At 34.2% G+C, this 27,649-nt stretch overlaps 1 protein-coding gene across 1 annotated transcript in view; it reads right to left on the bottom strand.

The window, feature by feature from the left end:
* Window positions 1–27,649, bottom strand: part of ARL4A (ARF like GTPase 4A) — a 611,358-nt gene that overhangs the window by 145,532 nt on the left and 438,177 nt on the right. Inside the window, exon 4 of the transcript XR_012498892.1 lies at window positions 22,718–22,808. The gene's annotated coding sequence lies outside the window, so the exon portion shown is untranslated. The remainder of the gene's footprint in view (window positions 1–22,717; window positions 22,809–27,649) is intronic.

The following is a 27,649-nucleotide window of genomic DNA, read 5'->3' as shown; positions in this document are numbered from 1 at the left end:
ATGTATGTTAGTGTACAATAAATTACTATATATTATGATTATATAATACATAACATAGTATATCACATCATTTGTGATATTGGTATATATATGTATTAATAAATTTATATACACTAATATGTAGAAATAGAAAGGCTAATCAGGAGTAACTTGCCATTTGAGTGAGAAATGATAAGGGAGATGATATTAGCATTTTAGAAAAAGGAAAGCTACATTCAATTAATATTTAGGAGATAAAATCTGCAAGACTTGAGGATGTTTTGGATGTTTTAGTTCACAAATGTAGGAATGACTCCTACATTTCAGGCTTGTATGACAGGACCCATGGGGGATGGTATTCTTAAAAACAGAGAGTACTGGCCATGAATAAGTTTTAGGGAAAAAATATTGAGTTCAGTTTTGAAAATGGTAATCTTGAGATGCATTTGAGATTACCAAGTCGGTATTTCAAATAAATAGTGTATCTATGTCACTGGAGTAACAGATTTATCTGAGCTAAAGGATTATATTTTTGTATGCCTATGTATAGATGCTAATTTTAGGCTTAAACAATTGAACATCTACCAGATTTAAGAGTAAAGTACTAATAAAAAATGTCTACTGTCAGTCAAGTGACGAGATAGATATTAATTAACTAATTACACAAAGAAGTATAAAATGAGACTATGGTAAGCAGTGTGAGGCGGTCCATTGGATTTGGTGGTATGAATATTATTGATGATTGCTCTCTACAAGTCCATCCTCTCATGATCACTAAACCCTTCCATGCATAAGCACTGGTATAGGTTGAAGTAAAAATGGTAGGTGAGGAGGTAGATTCTGTGAGTGTATATACATTTAAGCATACTTGAGAAGTTTGGCTTTGAAAATAGGCAGAAAACTAATAGCATGTAGCTGCAAAAGAATGTGAGGTCAAATAGAGGAAATACTCTTTTTTTTCCATGGCAAATATCTTGAGAAAGTTTATAAACTCACTGGAAGGATCCATATGAGAGAAAAATAACAGTGTAGATTGCTGATAAGTTGTAAAGAGATGGGATGCAAAGACAATTTAAAGAGCCTCGTCTTAGATGGATAGAGGAGTGTTCCTCTGTTTTAATAGGATAGAAGAAAACAGTCTGGGTGTAGGTGTCAGAAGACTTGTAATGTGTTTGGTAGTGAGACATTGAAAGGGTGCTATGAAAGCTTCTACTGAAAAATTGTTTTTGAAATAATTGTAGCTTCAAATAGCAATTGCAAAAAATAGTAGAGTTCCTGTGTATCATCTGCCAGCTTCTCCCAAGGATAACATCTTATATAACCAAAGTACAATTATTAAAACCAGGAAATTGGCATCTGTACAATACTATTAACTAAACTACAGGTTTATTTAGATTTCCACAATTGTTGTATTGGTCATTCAAATTTCATCACCTGTAGAGATTAATGTAAATATGATTGTAAATACAAACCAAGAAACAAGACTGAACCCCATTACCCCTCAGGCTACCCATTCATGGTCACAAACTCCTCTCCTCATTCTAACCACTAGCAATCAACGCTCTCATCTCCCTTTCTGTAATTTTCTGTTATCAAGAATACTGTATAAAATAGAATCATATAATATGCAAACTTTCGAGATTTGTTCCATTTAACACAATACCCTTGAGAGCCATCCAAGGTGTGTTGATTAATAGTTTGTTCCTTTTCCTTGCTGAGTAGTATAGTCCACTGTATGAGTACACTATACTTTATTTACTCGTTCAACCACTGAAGAAAATATGGGCTGTTTCCAGGTTTTGGTTATTACAAATAAAGCTACAATGAATATTCATGGAATTTTTCTTGTGTGAGCACAAGTTTTCACTACTCTATGTTAAAATTTGTGGAGTAGGATTGCTGGGTTATATGATGTGTGTTTACCTTTAAAAGATATTGCTGAACTGTTTCTAGTGAAGATTATCTGCTGAGAATGACAGGGAAGATGGGAGTAGGGTGGTAGATATAAATATTTGTGAAGGGTAAACAAGTTTTGAAACATGTACTAGCTTTCATATAAAACTAATAATTAAATTATATTTACCATTGATATGATTTGAATATGCTCCCATCAAAGACATAGATACATTAAATATATTCCAATATTATTATATTTAAAGATCATGCTTCAAGTCTACCTAGACTTTGTCATGTGTCCGACTACATACACATTCATCACAGGATAAATGCATACATCAATGGAAGATGGCTCGGCTTTAAGAGACATAAATGAAGGTAAATACTTTTGAAACTAATATGTTAATTTTATTTCTTAATATAGTCACTAAATATCAGTGCCATCTAAAGATTAAAGCCATTCTGAACAATAAAAAGCAACTGGTACTTATTTATATATACATTTATTTGATATATATTATTTAATTCTTAAACATTATAAAATAAACATTCTATGTACTTGTTAATCATAGTTATGAAATTAGTATAATAGTGGGAAAAAACTGAGCTTCTTCTAGCTTAAACTCAACTTCCTACATACAGCTAAGGGTCAATGTCAAAAATCATAAAAGGCTTTTTGTGAGCACCATACTCTAAAGAACCAAATATATGGTGATGGAAGGAGAACTAACTTTGGGTGGTACTTCTGAACAGAGCCTGAATTTTAAAATATTAGCACTTATTTTAGGTTTCAAGAGCAAATCCTACTTTCACTATCTACTGGACTACATCAAATAATGTATCAAGGTGTGATTATTATTTTAAACCCTGCTTTCTAACATGTGTTTTAGTATACTGATATCACCCTCATAGTACACATGGATTATCGAGTGCTCTGGATAAATTAATTTTCCAAACAACTAAAATATTTCTTTTCCAGTTCCAAAATGTGTTTTTTATTAAATTTTAATATGTATCTTTCAATAATATTATCCCATATCATCATATTTAAGATAATACAAAATATTTAATCTATTCTTAAAACTGAGAGTTATATTTACCAAAATCTACTTTTTTTGTGGGAGGAGTTGGTAAAATAATCTGTCTCTATTTTCATTTTCTGTCTTTTCTCACTTTAGGGTAATATTTAAATTTTATTTGTTAATATTTTGTTTCCTTTGAGCCAATTATCAGACAGATTTGAGCTTTCTTGCCTTGTATCTATTGTGAAGTGGTAGAACAGAAACTTAGTTTACTATAAGTAATATTTAATTTATCCCTGAAAAGTTAAGAAGGGTCTACCGTTTAAGTCAGGGATTATAAATTGGCATTATATACTTGAGAATTAAAATGCTGAAAAACTGACTTTACTATAAGCTAGATACCTTCTGGGGTAAAAATAAATGATCCTAAATAAAACAGCCACACCATGGAGTTTTTAAGAAGTCACTGAAGAGTAAATGGTCAGAGTGCAATAAAATTTCTTCTGGATGATTTTTCTCTCATTTTGAGACATATCTGCTACTAGGATTTGGGACAGATTTCTGCTTTTAATTTTAGAAACTCTCACATGCATTCTGCTAGAATTATTCACGTGCATCCTCTCTCTCACATGGTTAATGCCTAAGAACAAAGGCTTATGTCTTTATCTTTACACCTCACACTGACCTTCAGTGATAATTCACCAAAAGTTTACTCAAAGGAATGTGTGTTAAATTGCAAAGGCTGAGCCATAACTTTAATCAGTGTTAGGACAGGGAGTGAGTGACCGATCCCACAGAAAGTCTTGCACTTTCCTGAAGCCTTCTGCTCTGACCTGCAGCCAGGTACAATGGTCATTAGGCCTCCTGTGGCTCAACGATATTCTCAATTTCTCCAAATTTCTATTCATCCAAGGCAGTGCAAAATGGAAAGTTCTCCTTATAGCTAGTAAATTTATTTCATTTTCTGTTCTCCCACAGGGTAGAGAGAAGTCAATGCAAATTTTGTTTTGGACCATCCCTCTGGAATTCCCATAGTTTCTTCAAGTTAATGTTATATTAATTCTAATATTGGGAAATATGCATATCTACCAGAGTGTGTACAGACATACCCAGACACATTGCTGTGCATCAATATATCTGTGTATACTAAACTTTCAACATTTATTCCATATAAACATAAATATTTTTTAAAGGGGTTTTTTATTTGTAGTTTTAACCCTACAATATCCAGACTGTGGATTCAAGAAAACAAAAGTATCTCTGACTAAGAAAATCTTAAAAATAAGTTTCTTAATGAGAGAACAATTTAATAGATATGAAGTCATCTCCCTATATCATGCATGCCAACAAACAGAACAGAAATACGATAAAACTCAGGCAGTGCTAGAAAGCCATTTGTTAGCTATTTTCAGCTTCAGAGCATGGAGCCAAACCTATGAGGTTGGAGTGCATTAAGTAAATTCCTGAAAGCTTTGTCAAGAGTTTTACTTTGACATGAATATTTTGCTTCTCCAATATTCAAATGAAAGATGAGGGATGGCAATCCAATTGGAGAATTATAATATAGCTTCCTATATATCCCACATTTATAATTTACTTTTAAAAATATCTTGCCATTGAAGGAAGAAGAGCAGCTAAAATCAACTTTAGAGTCGGTAATGTCTATCAACCCATTTCTTATGGAGGCTAGCTCACTTCCTTGCTCTAAAAGGAAAGTAGACAGATAATGCAAATAGAAAAACTCTGTCTGTATGGGTTTTGCATTCATTATCACTTTAGTAAACACTAAATTTTTGCAACAGAAACAAAGTAGAAATTTTAAATCCGGGGTCCCTGAATTTTTATATAGTTCATAGATAGGAAGCAAGGAGGCTAGATTCTGATGGAAGTCTATGAAAATTTCAATGTATTTGTATACATGTCTTTGTCTGAAGAGAAATTCCAGATTTTCAAAAAGATTCAATGTAGAAATGTTATCACTGACTCAGAACACAATAACTAATTCCTTATCTTTTTAATAATGTGATTTATAAGACTTTCAAAATAAGTTAAGGTGAATTAAAAAATCATAAACTGAAAGACGAAAGAAACTTTCATAGTCATCATCTCCAACCCTCTAAAGAGTTGCTGAATTCTAATACTTAATCACATAACCTAATTATGGAATTCTCTAGGACAGAGTCAGAAAACTTTTTCCTTTTCTTAAAGGACCAGATAGCAAATATTTTAGGCTCTGGAATACAAGAGACAACATCAAGGATACTGTAAAGATAAATATGTAACTATTTAAAATGTAACCATTTAAAATATAAAATTAAATTTAGGCAAGTGAGCTCGATTTGGCCTGCATCTCTACCTATAATTTGTACAACTATGCTCTAAAAGAAAAATTATATGTTTAAAACAATAGATGGGCTTTAGCTGTTAATACATGATATGAATTGACAGAATTATTTCAATTTTAAAAGAAGGAAATAGTTATATACCATCTAGATACGTGAAATGCTGCCTTACTTTATGAATATTGTCTCTTTAAAAGCATAAAATTACCTTTTTAGTCATGTGTCGTTACAATGAATTTGTAGATATAGAAGCTCCAGGAGGTTTTCTAATTTTTCCAAGATTATTTATTCAGATTTTTTTTTAGTCTAAGAACTGTGCTGAGAGCTGGGGATGCAGCAATGAACTAGAAACTAGGCCTGACCTCAATAGCTATGAAGGGAAGACAGGTTGGTGATTAGGCAATGGAGGAGCCGTTAGCCCGTAAATAGAGGGCCAGGGAAGCTTCTTGGAAGAAGTGATGTCAAAACAGTGACATGAAGGGGTTTAGGAGTTTAAGAAAATGGGACAAATTGTTTCTAACAAACACAATTGTGTTTGTGAATATCTGTAGATAAGAGACATGTCTGAGGAAGAGCAAATAACCACACCATAGAGATGAATGGTGATGAGGATAAGAGATGGGCTAGACAAATGAGCAGGCGCAAGCTCATAAAGAATTCTGTAAGTCTTTACAGTGGATATCTGGCAATTTTGTTATTGAATATTAACGCCCATGTATTAGAAACATTACCTTTATTTTCAATGAACAATCTTTTCCTAATCCCTGTCCATGGATTTCAAATGAGTTCATCTTTATCCCAAGTTTTTGGAGTGGATGCTTTCCCCAGCCCGGTCAAAAAAGTATGTACCAATTAAGCTTGACGTTTATTAAAACAATTTGGAATGAGAGTAACTATGCTACACATTTTAAACTGGTTGACTAAAAGCTTAGAGCTTTTCAGGTTCACCTTTATCTTCTTTTGGGAAGGACCTTCTTGAGAATAAAACTGGAACACGGGAGAGAACTATTAGAGAAACCCAAATTAATTGATTAATTAATTGATTTTCTAAATTAAGTGAAGGCTGAAAATCACCCTGAAAGTTGTCAGTTATGACAGCCAAGTTCCTCCTCTCTGCTGAAATTGGCTTGTGTTGGTTTCTCTAACTTATAATTGAAATATTTCTAATTAATGTAGCAATGATAGTTTTCAAATGTATTAGTTCATAGAAAGCCTTTTAAGGGTTTTAGGCATATTGTAACATTAAAAGATCTGTGCTTTTAAGAGAATACTCTGGATTCTTTGGGAAGTAATGACTGGGTGATAAAAAACTAATCTCACAGAGAACAGTTTGATGCTGTGTGGTAGTCTAGAAACAAGATGATATGTAATAATAGGTAATAATAAAAGTAAAAAATTATGTAAATATAAAGTACTAGTATTTAGGACTTGGTGACTGATAAGATATGAGTGAGGCAGAGATCAAGGATGCTCAGATGTCTGGTTTAAGCCACCAATTAATGATATGTCTTAAGATTTAGAACGTAGACTAGATTTGTAAGTCATCAATACAGCAATGGTAACTGAGGCTTTAGGAATGGATGGACTCATGTAGGGAAAACATAATAAGAGGAAAAGGGCCTGCTAAATCTCACAAATTTACTGTAGGTATGAAGCCTCTTTGTTTGAAGCCTCAAACAAAGAAAATAAACAATTTATACTTGAGAGGTTTTATAGTCAACTCTTATGTATCCACCTGAATAGAAGAATCACATTATCATATCAATTAATAACAAGAGATGATCTATGTTTTGAGGATGCACAACAGCTTTCTGAACCTACATGATCTGGATTCAAATCGAATCTTTACCTAGTTAGCTGAATAACTTGGGCAAATTATTTACCTCCTCTGAATCTCAGTTTATCTGTAAAATATGGTGGGGAAATAGTATCTATTTTATAAGGTGTGAGAATTAATAATGTCAAGTATAATGGGAAATAATATAGAACCAAGAACATAGTAACATGTATTCAAATGTTTTATATTATTAATATTAGTGATATGATCATAATAAATTATGTTTTTGAAGATCTATCATCGTGATTTTTTTTCTACTTATGTTGACATCTTTGGATTATATCTGAACTGTGCAAGAAAGAACTGTAGAACTGACTGATATATAAAACAAATATAGGATTCAAGTTTTGCCTTAAGTCTTCCAAAACATATTTATTTTATATATGCACATGAGTATAAGCCTTTTGGAAATCATTGGTTTTTTACCCTCCATCTTTATAAAGTAAACACAACTACATAGTTTGCAGAATCTTTAATTCCTTTCTTATTGTCACTACTCAGGTTAATCTGAAACCTTCCATTCTTCCTTTTTCCAACTATAAATGGAAAAATAGAGGCATTCTAGCATCTAGAGAGTCATATGAACATTAAAATGTAGCGTAAAGGTTAGATAGCACAGACAGGTATTTCAAAGACATTTTTTGTTCCTTCCTACTGGGACAGAAAGCTTTTCTGTGTTGTATTTATTTCGAATATCTATAGGCTTTTTCATATAAGAGTATGATATAATTTTGATTATCCTGGTAACCATTGGTTTACTCTTTCAATTGTTCCATTATGAAGAGATTTGGAACCAACAAGTTCCTCGATGGCCTGAGGTCCAGAAGGAAAGCCTTGCTCAATCATTGTAATCCAGGGAAAACTCAACTGACAGTATACCAGGCTGAGGATGTTACAGATGATCTATGCATGCTGAAAGGTACACCAGTTTAAATCTTGATAGATTATTACCCTCAGGGAGGACCAAATGTTCAGTGCCCACCTGACAGCCATTAAGCAAGTCTGGTTGCCTAGAAACACTTACTCTATCTTTAAGGTTGATGGAATGTCTGTACTTAGTAGAGTTGATGACATTTTGTGTCTCACCCATTTTTCATCACCAGTAGAGTGACACATGATTTCATAATTCGTTCAGTATCATTCACTTTCCCTGACAATAGAGCAGCTGGAAACTGATTTGAAATATAAATTTTGTATTCTAAGAAACACTTACTTAGAGTATATGTCGCCCCTAGCATCTCTAAAGTAGTTAACTAGGAAATGTGTCCCTGATGGTGATTGTTTTATACAAATGCACATGTATAATAAAGTAAGTTTCAATAAACCAGATTAAAAGTTGGCTCACATAATAGGGGCTGATATCCTTAAGAAGAGTAAATATACAATTTAGCACCAAAGGAAAACATTCACACAATAATAATAAGAAGAAGAAGATGAAAATAATAATAATAAGAAGATGAAAACTGAAATTAAATTCTGCCATCTAGATAGTATTTTATTATCTAAGGATACACTAAAAGAGATATGAAAAACTGACCCCAAGAAGTGGACACATATTTCAGTGGATAGCATTGTGTTCCTTTACTATAAACTCCTTAAACCTGTTTTTAACTGACATTTAATCAACTCAATTCAATTCAATCGATTCAACAAACATGAGACAAAGGATTCCTATGTACCAGGTACCATAAAAGATGTTGGAAGCCAAAAAATATTACTATGACAAAATTCCTGCCACCAGGGATCCAATAATTTAGCAGTAGTCAGAGATTATACAAATGCACACATAACTGAAATTAAGTGGCTAAAAATCAGACTATTCAAATTGTTTTTTATTTTATGTTTTTAACATCTCTAGTGCCAACACAATGATGAGGTTAAAGTAACTATTCAATTAATGTTTGTTTTATGAAAGAAGGAGAATTATAGCCCTTATTAGGAAAGATGCGGTATTGAAAAGGAATTAAAATCTCTCTATTTACTTGATCGTTGGAGGCTTATGGTTCATGGAGACAGAATGAGAAAGTCACTGATTCAGTTGAAAACTATTTTCTCAGTAATTGTGCACAGATCTGTCCCTCTTGTTTATCATCAAAAGCAGACTGATTATTAAGGGTCCAGGAATATTTCACTCTTACAGTGTTTCCCTAAGAAGTCTACATGGAGACTTCACACTGCCTTCAGCAAATTCAGCATTAAGTGTAGTGAGGGCTTCCATACTACATAAGTGGGACAGGGATCCCACAGCCAGGCAGAACGCTTGGATTTTGCAAAGTATAAAAATCCTGATGGCTGAAGCAGGGTACATGACTACTTGCAGCAATTACAGCTCCAGTTGATTCTGGATGGTAAGAAAGTGGTACCAATAACTGAATATATTTTTTTAAAATGGCAGGATAGATAATGTCCAGATATTTACCTTCAGTTAATGATGCTGTTTTTTATGAATTTAATTCCAAAATTTGACATTAGATCATGATTTTTCAATATATGTAACCAAACACACACGCGCACGCGCGCGCGCGCACACACACACACACACACACATACACATACACACACAGTACAGCTAAACTTCAAATGTTTTTTTCCCTTTTTCAAACTTGTGGTGATAATTCCATAAAAAGCTCTTTTGTTACCACAAATACACTGGTTTAAATGAATTAAAATTAATGTACCTGCTGTGGATATACTAAAAAAGAGTGCAGAATTTTGAAGGATGGTCTAGGATGATCAGGAAGTTATCATGCAAAAAGAGTCACTTTATTTGTGGATGGGCTAATGTATAGAATTTCAAAAGACAAAGATCCGTATGAGGGCCACCCAGTGGCTCAGGTGGTCAGAGCACTGTGCTCCTAACCCCAGGTCACCGGTTTGATTCCCTCATGGGCCAGTGAGCTGCACCCTCTACAGCTAAGTGAGCAGCTAGAGGCCCATTGCTTTAGCCAGATGGAATGCAAGGCTCATAATACCGGCATGGGCCAGGGAGCTATGTCTTACACAATTAGGCTGAGAACAAAGACTGGAACCAGAGTTGGGAGTGGGGGGAAGGAAAAAAAAATCAATATGAGAAAAGAGTTCCTGGCACAGAGAACTACACGAGGTCTGACAATTGAGTTCGCAAACTTGATACCATGCACTGTACAAACAGCTCAGCAAGGTTTCACAACCTTGGTATATCAGTGTCTCGCAGCTGTGTTCATGTCAATGTGTGGCAGTGTCTTGCTGAGTGGCATTCAGTATTGTTCCCTGTTTTTGCGTGCTGTCGCAAGAATGTCTGAGCTTGAATTAGAGCAACAAACATTACATTTCTTATTAAACTTGGCAAGAGTGGAAGTGCAATCAGGGACATGTTAGTCCAAGTTTATGGGGATAATGCTATGAAGAAAATGGCAGTGTACAAATGGACTAAACGTTTTTCTAAGGGGAGAGAACGCATCACTGATGAAGACAGGCCAGAGCAGCCAGTAACAAGCAGAACTCATGAAAACATTGCAAAAATCCATAGAATTTTGCATCAAAATCATTGCCTGATTGTGAGAAGCATAGCAGACCTAGTAAATATTGATATAGAAACAGTTTGGAAAATCTTAACTGAGAATCTTGGCATGAGAGAGATGTGTGCAAAAATGGTCCCAAAGGAACTCACTGATGAACAAAATCAAAGGAGAGTTGAAGTTTGCCAAGACCTTTTGGAGAGGTAAGACAATGTTTTGGGCCATGTTGTCACTGGTGATGAAACATGGGTGTACCAACATGATACTGAAACAAAGTATCAAAGTGCACAATGGATGTCAGCCAATTCTTCACAACCAAAAAAAATGTTCTGTCAGTCTAAATCAAGAGTTAAAACAATGTTGCTGACCTTTTTTGATATCAGAGGAATTATTCATTATGAATTTGTATCAACTGGACAAACAGTTAACCAAGTTTACTATTTGGAAGTGCTGAAAAGACTGCATGAAAAATTTAGATGAAAACTACCTGAACTTTTCGCCAACAAATCATGGCTCTTGCATCATGACAATGCACCAGTTCACACCACACTGCCTGTGAGGAAGTTTTTAGCCAGTAAACAAATAACGCTATTGGAACACCTTCCCTACTCACCTCATCTGGCCCCCAGTGACTTCTTTCTTTACCCAAAGAGAAAGGAAATACTGAAAGAAAGACATTTTGATGACAGGACATCAAGGGTAATAAGACGACAGTTCTGATAGCCATTCCAGAAAAAGAGTTCCAAAATTGCTTTGAAGGGTGGACGAGGTGCTGGCAGCAGTGCAAAGCTTTCCAAAGGGAGTACTTCGAAGATGACCATAGTGATATTCAGCAATGAGACATGTAGCACTGCTTCTAGGATGAGTTCGCCAATGTAATTGTCAGACCTTGTATGAGAATAGGTACAAAATAAACAAGAAAGCAAAAGTTGTATTCTGTAAATACTGAATATTTTATCTTGAGTTTACTTGAAGGTTTGTATTAAAACACTGTAGGAATAAGATGGTATTACAGGTTAACACAAATTTAAGAAGAACGTAGAATTTTGAGTTGTGGAATATGGATTTATTGGGAAATATGTGAGAAGACATTGAGGGAATTGAACAAAATAATGACAACAACATTTAGGTACATGAGCCAGACCGTAGCAATCAGGATATATTGAAATATTTTAATTTATGTAAAGATAAATATTTAAATGTTAAGGCTGCATTGTAGGTACATTTGATTTTAAATCATTATTAAGTCTGCCCGCCTGATATTTTCCATATTCAGCCCTTAAACATTCCATACATTCATGAGTTATAGACACACATATATGTGTATATACAATATCCATCTTAATTTAACATATTGCCACATATTAAACATATTTCAGAACACATTTAGTTTATTATAATGTCGAAGAAATTTACTCATGAAACTTAGCTATAATTACTTTGTATAGGACATTCCTCTTTGAGAAAGTTTAAATGGTAGATAAAGAAATAAAGTATTATGTCCTTATTAACATTTTCATAGTTTATTATTCTCCTACCTGCTATCCTTATATCTTTTATGTCTCTAATCCATTCATCAAACAGCTGGCAAAAATATTTTCTTTAAATACAGTTTTAAAACCTTTTATTGCATAAAGAATAAAATTGAAAGGAGTGGCTTTATCCTAGCTTAGGTGTTTGAGGCACAAAAACCAAGCAGAAACCGCTTCAGACTTGAGTTTTTAAAATCATATTCCTATGCATGTGTCAGGGGTCATCTCATTCCATTAACCCCCAAAGTGTCAATGCTAGCCAGTCTAGATACTGATCAAACAGATGACAAAATGCATAGTACACACTATCTACAACTGAAATTCTGATGTTACCTGAACTTAATTACCTCTGTGCCATTGATCATTGTTTTTCTTCCTGTCAAAATGCTTCCACAATCTTTTAAAGCTTCATTTAAATTTCATATCCATCATCCTCCTGCCAAAAATTTTGAATCCTTCAAGTTGTAGGATTTAAAAATCTGAATCTCCCTACCTCCCTTTTTCTCTCCCTCTTCCTTCCTTCCTTCCTTCCTTCCTTCCTTCCTTCCTTCCTTCCTTCCTTCCTTCCTTCCTTCTTTGATTCCTTCTTTCCCTTCCCTTCCCTTCCCTTCTCTTCCCCTCCCATCCCCTCCCCTCCCCTTCTTTCCTTCCTTCCTTCCTTCCTTCCTTCCTTCCTTCCTTCCTTCCTTCCTTCCTTCCTTCCTTTTTTCTGGCTTGCTTTCTGGGTTGCTTGCTTGATTACTAGCTTTAATTATTTTTTTGGACTTTCTGGCTTTCTTCCTTCCTCTTGTCAGACTCAACATCATTCATAACTGTTGTAAATCTGCCTCACTTTCAAGTGAATTTCATATCCATCTATGGCAGAAAGTTGTGAGATCCATGAAGCACACTGAATACAGTGTCTTGAAGCTTATTTGTGCTCATTAATAGCCTGTTCTATTTTGTTTAAAATTCACTATGAAAAAACACCAATAACAAAGATAATTAGAGCTTAAAAGAAACCAGCTTAGAAATAATAAAAATATTACTAGACAGTAATATGTACTATATAAGTATTATTGTTATATAACAATAGTCCCTACCCAATATAATCACATTGTATCCTCATCTAGTGACATCATCCCCTCCAATCCATTCACATACCTACAAATGAGAGGATGATTGTTTATCTGCTTGATTCATCCGTGCAAATGTTCCTTAGCCCATACAGAGACCAGACTCAGCTGTGTGGTTACAGAGATTGGGTTGATAATATACCATAGTACATGCATTAGAAAAAGTAAAGCAGAACATTAAACCACTTGTTTTACCATCTCTGATCCCCCTGAGGCTCAGTGACATTTGGTGCATTTATCTTTCGTGTAAAAAGCAGATTCTCTAACTCCTTGTAGCAGGTGGAGGAAAGATGTAGCAGAATGTTTACAATAAGGCATATAAATCCGTTGCATGTGTGTATGTCTGAGAAAAGGGAAGGTCATTGCTTAAATTTCAGTTTACTTCCTCAATTTTTAGTTAAATCTTTTCTCTAGTGTTCTGCAAATTAAATATCTCAGAGGATTCTTTTAAAAAGAAGAAAGAACGTGGGTGGGGGGTGGAAGCAGAATCACAGAGTATAGGGGAAACGGCAAAACGGGATGAGGTCATGGAGAATGCAATCCTTTATGAAATAAAGAAAAGAGGTCATATAGATATTGCTTTCTTAGGGATTTCATTCCTTAAATTTTCAGTTCACACTTGTTTGCATTTTATTTTTATAAGCCTCATTATAAAATTGTATACTTTATTGGATTTGCTTGTAATAGCAAAAGTCAATGGTGGCAATGCTCCCTCCCTGAGGGATACTGCTTTGCACTAAGTTAGTGATGTGACTGGTAACCTGGTCTTTCAAATTTAAAGAACCTTTGACTGGGCCATGTTTCAGCTGACTTTATTTAGTGCAAATGCTTCTGAACTGAGATTTTTCTCTTCCTCCTATCTGCTTAAGAAGACTACATTCTTTCCGGAGGTTTTCAATTTTCACTGTTTTCTCTCTCATTTGCTTTCTGCCTGGAAATATACAAACCATGTTATGGTTTAAGGAACAATCTATCTCTACCAAACAGCCATCACCTACTCTTTTGCTCTTTTTATTCACATTCAACCTCTTAGAGAAATCCTCATGACTTCCTCTAATAGAGTTCTTTCTAGGAGAAGGCTCAATTAATTTGTTTATGTAACCAATGGTTTTGGGGCATGTAAAAGCTGTCTGGAAGCAATTATGTTATGGACTCTGAGGAAAATCAAGAAATATGGCATAATTCTTAACCACAGGGTAAATCCAGACATACAAAAAAAATGTTGCAATATAATAATATAAAATTATGGAATGACGGTTTTCAACCTTAGCTGTACATTAGCATCACTTTTGAAGCTAATGCCCAGGCAGCAACCCAGCCCAGTTATTACAGAATCTTTGGGTTTGGGGTCAAAGTTCGTCATGTGATTCCAATATATTGAATATTGAGAAACACTGTTGTATAAAGCATGCTTGGGAAACTAATGAAACACAGGGTGGAAGTTATTATAACTCCATGAAGGTGAGTTAGGCAAAACCCAGAAGAGGCTGTACCTGCACAGAGCTTTGAAGAATGAGTCGATCCATTAAAGGTTTGAGCAAAGGACCATTGGGATAAAAGATATGGCTTCAGCAACTACACACTGGTATGTAACATCTATGTGTTTTTAGGGAATTACTAAAACATAATATGCCAAGCAAGACACTGAGGAATATTAAGACTGAGAAAATTACAGACTTATGAAAAGCAGTGGGACTGAAAACTCTGAATTAGAATCCTACCTCCCTTTTACTCTAGAATGATTCAGCAAAGCCTTTAATAAATTCATTAAAAAACAAGGAAGTGGTATCCCAGTTATCCTTGGTATTTTCTTACAGACTTTTCAACATTATATTTCATGATTTACAATCAGTCTCTTTGCCTTTGAAATCTAGGATACAATATTTACAAGTCACCTCCAGAATCAGTTTCCTTTCAGATATAATTTCTTCCTCACTAACCACCTTTTCCTGAAAAGCCATATTACACATATGAATGGGTATCTCTTATTTTAAGTTACTTATATTTCAAAAATTTTCATATCCTGTCTTGAAGAACTTGGCATATGTTTCCAAAGTGAGACTTTGAAATTTCTTAATTGCTTCAGAGGAAACAAAACTACATTTAGATCGCATGATAGAGATAAACAAAGAAATAACCTTCCATGCACATTTTCAGTTAACACCACTTCACATGGGACAAAGATTCATTTCTTGATTAGAGAGGCAAGGAACTTTAGTCTGGAGTTTAATTTTTAAAAACATAACATGAAATTACATAACGAATTAAATAAAGATATTTAGAGTCCTGAAGTGTTTCACTCACACCATCACAAAATGATCCATATTTGAATGCCAGGTTTTTTATATTTGAGATGTCAATCATCTGACCCAATTACAGATAAGATGGTATGGGTGAAAAAAATCTAACATGTCTCATCTTTTTCTGCAGAAAGCAAATGTAATAAGGTATTGTACTATTCTATTTTAGCACATTTGTAATATGAAGTAAGTGCATATGAATAAAAACTAAAAGTTTGAAATCTAATTTTATAATTGTGTTTCTCTAATTACTAACAGTAATTTGGGTGTGGGTTACTGTATTCCAAGGTCTTTCCAGTTCCTGCAGTTGAGGAACACTACGCTCTTAAGGGAAATCTGGGTGAAGATAATCTGTTAGGAGAGAGAGGGGGTCAGGTTGCAGAAAACCATCCCAATGAGGGGATCAACACAACACCTTCAGTAAATAAAGCTTGATTACAGATTTTACAGGGTCTACGTCTCTCTTCTCAGAAAGGAGCATTAGCATTTTAAGGCGATTCTAAATGTTTACTTATTCATTAAACAAATAATAATTAGCTTTTTTCTGTGTTTAGACCATGTATAAGACACTGGAGATACAGCAGTTTGAAAGTGAAGAATAGAGACAATAAGTATTCACACAATAATGCAATCTCACTTGCTATTGCAGTGGAGAGTATCTTCATTCATTCATTCATTCAAGTCTTATTCACTATGTTCCTACTTTGGGCCAGGCCCTGAATTAGGCACAGGAGCTACAGTGGCAGACCAGATCCAGTCCCTGATCTGAAGTATATGGTCTAATGTAAGGTGTCCAAGCCTGAACATTCAGAAAAACCCTTCGGATATGGTTAATAGCAATATTTAGTGTTCTATCCAAAGCACTGAAAGAAAAGAAATGAAGAAAAACAATTGTTCCAGATGATTCTGATGACTTTCTAGCCATGACATCTGTCTCCAGTCTAACAACAGAAGAATATACTAAATACTACTGAACTTTGGCATTTGGGAAATATTTGCCCTAATTCACTTAGGTTTTTTGTCTCCTTTATTACACTTAGCAACTGCAGCAGAGTGGTTGGTCATTTTCCTGAGAGATAATAATATAAAATACATATAAGTAAAAGTAATAAAATGTATCATTTAAAAATAATTAATATTTTGATATTAATTTATAATAATTAATTTAAAATAATTAATAATGAAGGCTTCATTTATTTCAAGTACATTTTTCAACATTCCAATTGTTTTTTGATGTAGAGATTCTTGGTACCATTTACTAAATAGATGAGCATAGCAATCAACACACAACTATGTGATACATTTTAGACTCTTAAAGCTACTTTGACTGGCATATACATATGGTGTTATGCTTGCAGATTTTTGAATTATCTTGGCAAGAGTTACTTTCCCATTCTTGGACAATAACACTGGAATAACTGCCTAAAACATTCAGCATCTCCCTGGCATCAAAACTCAACCACTCTGCCCATCTATTCATGAAGAATCATTATTTTTACATTTTTTTCTGTATAAATGGGTTGCCAATATGGACTTTCAAGATAAACACTTGACTAAGAGGTCCAGAATCAGATCTTCAAAGACTTATCGCTATTTTGATGTACCAAGTTATTGGCATTACTTGACATAATTTCATGTAATTTCTAATAAACCTGTCATTATAATGATGCCTGATTTTGACTAGTTGAAAGGTGAGCAAGCATTTATAAAATAGGCACACTGCCATGCATACAGATCATTAATTTTCAAGTCCAGATGAATTGTTTAAAAGCTGGAAATTAAGAAATGCAAAACCCTTCTTTCAAGTTTGCTAGGTTATAAAAAAAAAAAGAACCCACAATACTGTTAACCTAAGGGCCATTTGAAACTGGTTAAATTATGCTCTTCTTAAGAGTTAAAATTAAAACAAAGTGACCTCACTAGAGTTTAATCCTATCCTTCGATTGCTGCATGCTATATTAATATTTTTTTCACCAGTTCAGCTATTCCAATATAACAAATTGGTTTTATCTCCATTGGTCAGCTTCTTCCTTTAATGCAGACAACTTAATGGATTTTAGTTCTAAATCGAGTATGGTTTGCTTCTAGAGTATGAATTTCAACTTTAGTTATTGTGCAAATTATGCTTTAGCATGATATTGAACCACGTTGACCACTAGAACAGAAAAGTCTAATATATGACTCAAATTAGCAAATTTTGCCCAGACAGCAAAGTTAAGTTGGCTTGATTTTCCCCACCCTTATACACTATTTTGCAAAGCAAGTGCTCCATCTAGTGGTTGGAAAGCTCATGGTTTGATCCTATTTCAATATTACTGATTCACTATACATTTATATACTTTTTAAGAAGTCAACAGATTACACATATGTGATAGTCTGTGTGTTTCCTGCCTTCTACACAATTTTGTGGAGGGGTTCAGGGTTCTTTCCTATTAGCTGTATGTAAAGTTGGGACCTTCAATTTGGTAAGAGGGGCGGTTCTGTAACTGCGTGGTGTATTGAATGAGATGAATAAACGAAGATATTTTATATAAAGGGGTTTCTGCAAAGTATAGAGCAGCATAATGTATAAATGTAATGTATAATTGTTAGTAAATTTTGCTTTTTATTATTGAACTGGATTAGGTAACAGGCTTTTATCCTGGATTATAAAAAAAGTATCTCTTGGAATTGGTTTTTGGTTATGGTTCTGATCAACTACTTATTTATTTGTTTATCAAATACGACGCTTTCTACTGGGATCTACATTATGACCAAGAGTATCCCATTCTTCTTTTCTCTGCACCATTACTAATAAAATATTCATTTGTGTCTCATTCCACTGGTTCAGCTCTCCTTATTTTCTGCTTATTGATACATCCTTAGAGTTGTTCTCATCCCAGAAGAAGAAAAGCTTTATCTTTATCCATATGAATATTAAACACTATCGCAGATCAGAAGAAGATGTGGTTATTTTCATACAAAATGAATGCCTATGATTTTTATCTGGAAATTTCTGAAGGGTTTTCCTTGTGATCTGGTAAGTGTGTTTTTTTTGTTTGTTTGTTTGTTTTTTTGGTAAGGTACATTTGCCTCACTGAACTAGAGCAGACTCAGCATGAGCTGAAAATCTTGCTGCATAACAGCATAGTACCAGAGGGATGTTGGAATTCATATCCTCTAATCTGCCCATTTTACAGGTAAGAGATATGGAGTTACTTCAGAGCAGTTAAAGGATAAAGTTGAGGAAGAGTATGCTGCCGAATGAGAATTGAGTTCAAACACTCTCATCTGCTACTAAAATAAGTTATCACACGACAGTGACTTAAATCTACTGAGACATGGTTTCCAGTTCTACTGAGCAATAATACCTGCAGAGTGTGGTTATTATTGAAAATAAAAAGATATATGTGAAAATGTGTCAGAACACTGCTTCTCTCTCTCACTACTATTCTAGTTAAGTTTTCATGTTAAATAATGAATTCCTTCATTACCAAAAGTAAAAATGGAAATTGACAATTAGCAGATATATAGGACTGTGTGATGAGCTCTTAAAGAAACATACAGAATTTTGTTCATTTTTAGGTTAATCAGGTTTTTCTCTCTATGCTACTCAAAGCCATCAGTTAATTTACCAGTTTTACATTTGTTTTTGGAGAATGACAAACTGGAAGCGCATTCTGTCTTCATTTTACTCACATAATTGTAGCTAACAACATTTGACACTAATGAAACAGATTAAAATATTTTATTAAAAACTTGTAGACATTTAATAGAGCTATCGCAAAATACAAATATGTTCCCAATAAATTTCTTTTGCACGTTATTTACTTGACAAATTTACTTTTTAGCATTCATCTCTTTGTATTCAAAGCCAAAAAAAAACACACATCTCTAATCGAAAGGGATATTCTCTGGAAATCAGGACTATAATATATAAATACGGATATGTTATTGTAAGAAATGCTTTATTTCTTTAGTTTACTCTAGAAGAAGATCCATAAAGTTATTCTATATTTTTTCAGTAAATTTAAAAGAATTCAGTTCTTGAAATATGACTTATCAGGAGTCCCATGTACTCTATCTTAATATACAATGTTTGTCTCTATCTCATTTTCAAAGTTCCCCCATTAAAACTCAATGGGATTTCAAACATTCCGAAATACATTAACATTGTACTTATCCTTAGTTAAATATTTAGAGCTTCCTTGTATGTTTATTTCTTTTTTATAACTATAATAAATTAGAGCCTCAATATAAAATAAATTTGAATTCAAATATCTGAAAATTTCAGGGACCTGTTGCTAATAACATAAACTTATAAAAGCCAATCTTGCCACCTAGTGGTTACAGATGAGAAATATGATTTTTAAGGTTAAAATACAGTGAGTTTCTAGTTTAACAAAATTCAAATAATCTAAACATACTTGTTTATGCATATTATTGATAAAGGTGCAAAAACAATTCAGTGGATGAAAGATAATTTTATTAAAAAATGGGGTTGGAGCAATTTGACATTCATAGGCAAAAAAATAGTAATAATAACATTGACCTCAACTTCACAGATTATTTAAAAACAAAACAAAATAAAAAACTCAAAAAGGATCACACACTTAAACGTAAAACATAAATTATAAAACTTTAGGAAAAAACATAGGAGAGAATCTTTGGGATTTACAGCTAGGTAAAGAATTCTTAGACTTGACTCCAAAAACATAATTCATAAGATAAAAACTTGAAAAATTGGACCTCATCATAATAAATAAAAGCTTTGCCCAGCGAAAGACAGAGGATGTATTATCCTGTTAAAAGGATGAAAAGACAAGGTACATACAGACTGGGAGAAAATAGTTTCAAACCACATATCAGAGAGAAGACAAAAAAATAGTGACAACACAAATGCTGTCGAGGACGTGGAAAAATGGGATCAACCATCTATTACTGGTGGGAATGTAAAATGGTAGAGTCATTGTGAAAGTGTGGCAATTTCTTATAAACCTAAACATGCAACTCTCATGCACTCCAGCAACTGTATTCTTAGACATTTATCCCACAATAATGTAAGCATATGTTCACATAAAAACCTGTATATAAATGTTCATAGCAGCTTTATTCCTAATGGTCCAACTGGAAACATCTCAAAAGGGGAATTGTTATGCAAACTACGTGGCATCTGTACCAAGAAATACAACTTAGCAATAACAAGAAACAAATTATTTGCAACAACTGGGAAAATTCTCCAGGAACTTGTGCTGAGTGACAAAAACTCTTCTGAAAAGGTCATAACTATATGCTTCCATTTTATAGAATATTTTGAAACGACAAAATTATAGAATTGGATAACCAACAGATCAGCGGTGGAGCAGGGTTAGGGATGGTGGGAGTGTAGGGGAAGGGAGGTGGTGTGGCTCTGAGAGGGATCCTTCTGAAAATGGAACCGCTCTGTATCTTGGTGGTGATGGTGGATGCGGGAACCTACATGTAATAAAATTGAATGAAACCTAATACAAATACACACGTGTGCATGCATGCGTGCGCACACACACACATACACACATGTAAAACTGGGAAATTTGAAAAAGATCTGGAATGATAATCAAAGTTAACATTCTGATTGTGAAATTGTATTATAGTTTTGCAAGGCGGTACCATTGGGGAAGCTGCATGAAGAGAACACAGAGCCTTTCTGTATTATTGCTCATAATTGCAGTGAATTTATAATTACCTTAAATTAAAATAAAATCTTTAATTTAAAAAAGACAGTTCTGCCATCAAGTTGTTACAGACTACAAATATGACAACTTTACATAGAGTTAATTCCTCTTTTAGAGCAATTCAAATAATTTAGACATATTCTTGTACATACATTTACTGTTTTAATTAGTCCAACTTCAAAGTTTAAAAGGTTCTTTACGAATAAATGTCCTTATAAAAAAGAGACTGTGTACTTCTCATATTCCATGGTTATTTTTCCTTTGCACATGTGAGAAATGAATTGAAACAGAGAAGAAAAAGGTATTTGCTAAATAGCAAGCATGTAAAGAACTGTCAACATCCAGCTTTATTCCTAATAGTCCAACTGGAAACTATTGCTAAAAGAACACAGAAGAAATTTTCTAGACTGTTTAATCAAATAATTTCTCAAATTTATTACAGTTATGAAATTTCACTGCCATAAAATTATTGTCTCCTTGTTTTATATGTGATCAATAGCAAATGTAGAGAATGGCTTGATTTTTACACTAAAAAAAAAATCAAAATGACAACTATCCTTCCTAATGTGAGAAATACAATGTATTTTTCCCAACTTTGAATCATTCTCTTCTTCCTACAGTAGAAATATTGTATTCATGTTTTCTTACTTGAAGTGATTATTGCCAAAATAAGAGTACACTGGAAAAAGTGAAGAATAATCACTTTCATTTACTAGATAGATTAGATGGATACTAATAGATAGATAGATAATATATTTAAGATATATATAGTTATTTAATAAATAAACATCTTCATTGAATAATTATTACAGAGGGTGAGAAGATATTAGAAATAAGGAATGGAACCTGTATTTATTTACAGATGAAAGAAGTCATAGAGATAAACATGGAAAAAACTCTTGACTGAAAGGTAAGACTTGGGGTCTAATTAGGCTGAAAAAACACACACGATATAACACTGGACAAGTCACTTAACTACTCTGGGCCTCGCTTTTCACTTCTGTTCAAGGAGGAAAAGGATTACATAATTCCTAACGCATTTCCAGTTTGAGTATTACATGAAACTGAGGCAAGAAATATTCAACTTGGAAAGCTTTATGTTCTGAACGTTGGAGTTAAGTTATTTGATGTCACTGCTGTGGCTTTGTCCCCAATGGACATAAATGTGTTTTCAAGAGAATAAGAATAAATTTAGGTTCAGAGTATTAAATATTTAGGCTCTTTTCAAGTTTTTTCCAAAAGTTACTTATAAGTACGTTTTACATTGAACAAACCATGATTGTTTGGGATGTTAGCAATTAAGCCATCATAAAACATTGAAATATTAAAAAGATATTTACATATTAACACATTAATTACTAATAAAATTATAAAGGTCTTTTCATTTCAAGAAGGGGATCTTTTGGAAGAGTGGCAGATGACTCAGTTCTCCTCTGATGGGATGACCAGTTACTGATTTAGTAATGAGACTAAATTTAGTAATTTAGTAAATGAGACTGCTTACCCATTTAGAGAAGCCATTGGAATGAGTTGTTGACACATGAAATGAGATCTGTAGCCTGTAGGAATTGTCTTCACCCTCCAGGAAATCAAATCTACAAGAGAGAGCCAAGCAGAGGAAATCAGCAGGAAGTGAACTGGCAGCTCAGTAGCAATAACAGTTTAAAGAGAGGCTACTTTCAAAAACAACAACCCACCAATTAGAAAAAGTATGTAAATGCTCAAGCACACTTTGAGAATCTCCAGACATACCATGGAGCATTTTGAGAATCTCTCTCTCTCTCTCTCTCTCTCTCTCTCTCTCTTTCTCTCAGCTACAAAGGTGAGCATGATCCTATAAAATTTCCAAGGAACAGGAGAAGGTCTTTGAGCAACCATCAAGAAATTAAGAGAACATTTGATCAGTTGAGCCCTGAAGCCCTTTCTCCTGATTCTATTTGTGCTAAGAAATGGCTGATGTGGGTTGCCCACAGGTTAAATAAAGCACTGAAAATTTGCTCTAAGGCTGAAAAAGATACTCGTACTCCTAGAGAAACTAAAGCAAATCTGCAGTGGAAAGGTTGGCACACAAAAGTTAATATGGCTAAATTTAGTAGTGTACTGAAAGTATGAGGCAAAAAAGTTTCTCAAAGGGAAGATAGGTGACTCAGTTGGTTAGAGTGCAAGCTCTGGGCAACGGGGCTGTTGGTTCGATTCCCGCATGGGCCAGCGAGCTACGCCCTCCGCAATTAGAATGAAGTCAATGAGCTGCCGCTCAGCTCCTGGGTGGCCAGATGGCTCAGTCGGTTGGAGCACGGGCTCTCAACCACAAGGTTACTGGTTCGACTCCTCGACTCCCCACAAGGGATGATGAACTGCGCCCCCTGCAACTAACAACGGCAACTGGACCTGGAGCTGAGCGGCGCCCTCCACAACCAAGATTGAAAGGACAACAATTTGATTTAGAAAAGTCCTGGAAGTACACACTGTTCCCCAATAATAAAGTCCTATTCCCCTTCCCCAATAAAATCTGTAAAAGAAAATGTTTATCAAAATACTATGCAAAAGGGGAGAAGTGAGAGAAAAGCATTAAGGCACTTAATTTCTGACATCATCTACTAAATGGTCCAGAAGGAGAAAAGGAAAAATAGAAAGTTAGAAACATTAAAAGAAAATGCCCTAGAGATGAACACAGAGACATGTCTTCAGTCAAACTGGATGCCAAACAACATGAATGTTAGCAATAACTTCACAGCTAGACATATTGTTGTGAAACATCAAGAAAACATTAAAAGCTGCAGAGTGAAGTTAAGAAGTGAGAGGATAAAGATTACCTAGAAAAGAACAAAAATCAGATTTACACAAGATTTCTCCATAGAAATCTAGAAAATGGAGCAATTGTAGGTCAAGATGTATAAGGAAATAATTTACACTTAATTCTGTACTCAACCAAATTGAAATTTGAGTGTGAGGGGAAAAAGACCATTTGCTAATAATGGTAACTCTTAAATGGTTCCCACACACACTGACCAGAGTTTTCTTCCGGTGTTTTCTAGTTCACTCCTCACAAAAATGGCAGTTTTACACATTCTCTTTTCTTCTCAAACATTGTACCCATTCTCCCTCCCCCTCCACACACTCACCGTTACCCCCCTTTATACTGATGGCTTGCTTCTTGGATTTCATTGAGAAACTAGAAGCAGTCAAATTGAATTTCCTTATTTTCCTATCTCAATCTACCATCTTTCCTACATGTATAAACTTTCTCTTAAAATGAACCCAAAATCCCTGCTCTCTCAAAGGCTGCAAGCATTTTTTCTATGTCCTATATCCCTATTCTTCTTGATATCCTAAGAATTAGTTCTTGTCATTATTCCTTCTCTCTTCTGCAATGTTAATTTATCTCTTCTTACTGGATTGTTCCAGTTGACCATGTTCTAATATCTCTCAACTCTCTGTACCTAGCTCCCTATTTCCTGTTTCCCTCTATAGTATATGTTATCTGTAGTTACTGAGTCCTTTTCTCACATCCCATTCTCTCTACCTCCCACTGCAATGAAGCCTCTATTTCAACCCCACTACAAAAATAATGGCCTTTTTGCCATTCTCCCAGGGAATTAATTTCTCTTTCATTTTCCTCACCATGACTTCTGTGGCACATTTCCTGGTTTCTCTAAGTAGCCTTAACTGTCTCTTCTCAATATCTTTTCTGAATTTGTTCTTATTCCTTACCTCTAAATGTTTGAATATCAAGAATTTAGTCCCGACATCTCTTTTCTTTCTAAATGGTTCCCTCTGCTGGAAAGCTTTTCTCCCATATTTTAACTGGCTGGTGACTTCTTATGATTTAATTCCCACCTTAAAAGTCTCTTCTTTAAAATAAACTTCCTTAATCACCCAATATCTCTCAGACTGTATTGATTTGTTTTCCTCATAGCAGTTATCATTATCAAACTTTTATCAAATTATTCTTTTTCCTCTCTCTAGAATGTAATCTTGGCAAGCATGAACAAAAGAAAAGACCTTATTTGCATGGTTTACTACTGAATCTCAAGTACCCACACAGTGTGTGTTCAATAATTAGCTCACAATTAGTGAATAAATGACTAAATCGATCAATCAATAATGTATAAAAATAACCTATATATATATTTTTTAAAAGGCGAAGAACTAATATTTTAGTGACGAAACTGGAAAGCAAGCACAACAAATAATGTTTAAACATATGAAATAGTCTCAGCCTCATTAGTAATCAGAAAATACAAATTAGGTTTATAATGTTCTATTTATTACTTAGGATATTATAAAACTATTAATAATATTGACAATATGGAGCATTTGGGGAGGTTATTTTGGTAGTATCAATCAAAATTCATAATTTATGTACACTTGGAACAGCTTCTAGGCAAGTACCCATGAGGATTCTACCATGTGCACAGAAATTTTTGTGCAAGAATACTAATTGCACAGAAAAAAAGGAAACAAGCTAAATATACATCAACAGAAATAAGTACAGTGCTCTCGCTTCCATTCTCCTCTCTATTTTTCTCTATGGAAGGTTATCTCCAATACATTTTCTTACTGATCATAGAAAGTCACAGATGCACATAGTTAAAACAAATTATAATGACATGTATTATGTGTGAGTAGGGGATAGAAAAATTACTTTTACATTCTACTCTATATACCTCTTTAATGCTTGAAATATATGTAACAGATTATAATTATGTACAAAATATAATTTTAAAAAGGAGAAATGAATTATATTAAAAAGAGAAAAAAATGATTACACATGTCACTGTGATAATGGTTTTAAAACTGTGTTATTGGAAACCAAACAAAAGGTGCATTACTCTAGTGTTTAAGTCCAGGGAAATGGAATCTATAAAACAAATGACACTGTTAAGAGGGTGTCTGTGCCTAAAGAATTAGAGACAAATATATTGTCCAATGATTAAGCAAGATCAGCATTAAAACATGCCCATTGGTCATCTAAGGAGGAAGCCAATGGTGCTTTGGGGAGAAGAAGCAGTTTCTGTGGAGGCTGTGATCAAAATCTAGATTGAAGAGGGTTACTAAGTACATGTGAATAGAGAAAATGGAGAAAATAAGTGTAGGTCTTGGTTTAAGAAGCTTAGAGACAAAGGAACATGTATGGGGAAGGGAAAAGAGAAGCAGTGTGACCCAGCAGTTAAATAAAGATGGTGTCCGTTTGTGGTTTCTTTGCTGCTTCAGCTGTTTTGATAGTAGTTTTTGTTTTGTTTTGTTTTTGTTTATTTAATGTTTTAAGATGGGGAGAATTGGGCATGTTTAAATCCTGATAAGGAGAAGTCATAAAGCAGAAGAGGTGGATAATTCAGGAGAAAAGAATTGGAACAAAGACTAAGTAAAGAACTGGAATTATCCTCTGATAGGTCTGCTTAACTGACAGGAAGGGAGAAAGAATTAAGTATAATCGTGCTCTGCTTAACGACATGGATATATTCTGAGAAATGCATCATTAGGCGATTTTGTCTTTGTGTGACCATCACAGAGGACATTTATGCAAACCTAGATGGTATAGCCTACTGCACACCTAGGCTATATGGTAGAGCCTATTGCTCTGTAGAGAAGGAAAAATAACGTTCCTTTACCCTTCTGAGTTCTTGGCTGAGACATCCTTGCTACACCAGACAGATTAACAGGAGAAAAACAAATGTTTAGTGACACATATACCTCATCTATACATGGGAGAGACCCAGGAAAACTGAATAACTCCCCACAATGGCTGAAGCCACTACCTAAAACACCATCTTCAGCTGAAAACAAAAGATATTGGGTGTGAGGAGGGTCAGTTATGGGAGGTTACAGTAAACAAGGGTAAGGCTGTTATTCAGATTTAAGTCCCTGTCCTTTGAACCGATGAGTGTTTTCAGAGATAAGGTCTTCCCAATCTTCTTAGTACCCCAAGTGAGACACCATAAAAAACGAAGATTCCCTTTACAAATGTAAATGTATTTTACAAAAGGTAACTTTTCCATGGTTTTCAGAGGTTCTCCCATATTTGCTATTTTTCAAAATTAACCAGCCTAAAATAATCTTTATGAGAAATGTTGTTCCTCTACACATTACTGTACTGAATACTGTAGACAATTGTTACACAATGGTCAGTATTTAGGTTATGCTTCCTCTACAAGATTAGAAAGGCAACTGTGTCACTAGGTCACAGGAATTTTTCAACTCTGTTGTAATCTTATGGACCACAATAGTATTCGTGGTCTGCTCTTGACTGAAACATTATTATCCAGTGTATGACTGTACTTTTCAAGTCCATAGGCAGAAAGCATAGGTAATGTTTGCTTGAAACTTTGTATGTTGCATATGTTGTAACTAATATTCACGCTACCATGTCTAGTTTAGGACACATTTATTTTACAGATCAGAAGAGAAAGATTTACCCTGCAACTGAAAACTGTAA

Source organism: Rhinolophus sinicus, linkage group LG09 (assembly GCF_036562045.2).
Source record: "Rhinolophus sinicus isolate RSC01 linkage group LG09, ASM3656204v1, whole genome shotgun sequence".
Taxonomy (NCBI): Eukaryota; Metazoa; Chordata; class Mammalia; order Chiroptera; family Rhinolophidae; genus Rhinolophus; species Rhinolophus sinicus.
The sequence above is the reverse complement of the archived record's forward strand: the minus strand, read 5'-3'. Positions and strand labels throughout refer to the sequence as shown.